Consider the following 2,500-nt stretch of genomic DNA (forward strand, 5'->3'; position numbering starts at 1 on the left):
ATTTCTTTCAATATATAAGTGGAAAGTACCGAGCTCATACCCGCCGTATACCCATAAAAACTAGAGCATACGTACAACACAATACACTGTATACAAAAAAACCAAATACGTACAAATACACTGTAATACTGTCATACAACTTATACAGTACACTACTGTACATAATCCACCTAATACAGTACAATACTATACATAAATACACTAACAGTACAATACTTACAAAATACACATATACAGTACAATACTATACATAAATACACTATACAGTACAATACTGTACTAAATACTATACAGTACAATACTATACATAATCACTATATACAGTACAATACTGTACTAATACACATAACAGTACAATACTTACATAAATACACAGTACAATACTAACTAAGTTATACATAAACTTTACATAAATACAATATAATAGTACAATACTGTACATAAATAAACTAATATACCTAATCTGTAACATAATACACTATATACAGTACAATACTGTACATAAATACACTATATACAGTACAATACTGTAGACATACATCACTATATACAGTACATACTTCATAAATACACTATTACGTACAATACTGATAAAATACACTATTACAGTACAATACTGTCTAATACATAAATACACAATACTACAAATACAATACGTACAATACTGTACATAAATACCTATACAGTACAAATACTAAGAACATATACACTATATCAGTACAATAACTGTACATAAATACCCTATATACGTACAATACTGTACCTAAATACACTATATACAGTACAAACTGTACATAAATACACTATATACATACCATACGTCACTAAATACACTATATACCAAGATACTATACATCTACTATACAGTACATACTAGTACACTAAATCACCTATACAGTACAATACTAGACATAAATACACTATACAACATATCTATACATAACTACCTATATCAGTACAATACATAACAAAATACCTATATACATTACAAAATACTATACATAAATCCACTATACAGTACATACTATACATAATACACTATACAGTACACTACTATACAGTACTTCCACTATATACACATACACTAAGCATCATACACTATATACAGTACACATCCTATACATACATACATTATATCCAGTCAATACTGTACACAAACATACACACTATACATATATACAGTACAATACTGTACAAATACACTATACAGTACAATACTGTACAAAATACACTAATAACAGTCAACACTTATACATAATAACTTACAGTACAACACTATACATAATACACTATATACAGTACCATACTGTAATAAATACACTATATACAGTCAATACTGAACATATACACTATACAGTACATACTATACATAAATACACTATACAGTCCAATACTATACATAAATACTATCCAGTACAATACTGTACAAATACACTATATACAGTCACCTACTTACAAAACCTATATACAGTGAACACTATACATAAATACACTATACAGTACAACACTAGACTAAATACACTATACAGTCACACTATAATAACACTATCTCACAGTACAATCAATACATAATCACTATATACAGTACAATACACTATACATAATACACTATATACAGTACAATACTATACATAAATACCTATACATACACACTATACATAAATACCTATACAGTCAATACTATACAAAATACACTATATACAGTACACATACTATACATAACTTACCTATATACAGTACAATCATACATAATACACTAGACATACAATACTATACAATAAATACACACTATACAGTCCATACTATACTAATTACACTTAGCAGTACACATATAATAATACACGATACGACATACTATACATAAATACATTATACAGTGCAATACTGTACTAAATACACTATATACAGTACACAATACTGTACTAAATTACACTATATACAGTGCATACTATACATAAATACACTATACAGTACAATACTGTACTAAATACACTATATACGTAAACACTATACTATACACATCTACAGTACAATATGCCATAACATACACAATAACATAATACTTACAAATACACTAATATACAGTACCAATACTGTACATAAATACACTATATACAACAAACTATACATAATACACTATACAGTGAATATAATCACTAAATACACTATACAGTAACATACGTCATACCTCCATATAACAGTACAATACTGAATAAATACCATATACGTGCAACATAACATAATACACTATACATACAACATATACATAAAACACTATACATACAACACTATAACATAAATACATAGATCCATACTGTCATAAATCACTATATCATACAACCTAGACAAATACATATATCAGTAATACATACATACATACACTATATACAGTACAACACTAACATAATAACTAACAGTACAATACTATAAATACCTATCAGTACATACTAACATAATACACTATAACGTACACTACATCACTAATACACTATACAGTACA

This window comes from Etheostoma spectabile, unplaced genomic scaffold (genome assembly GCF_008692095.1).
Source record: "Etheostoma spectabile isolate EspeVRDwgs_2016 unplaced genomic scaffold, UIUC_Espe_1.0 scaffold437, whole genome shotgun sequence".
Classification (NCBI taxonomy): Eukaryota; Metazoa; Chordata; class Actinopteri; order Perciformes; family Percidae; genus Etheostoma; species Etheostoma spectabile.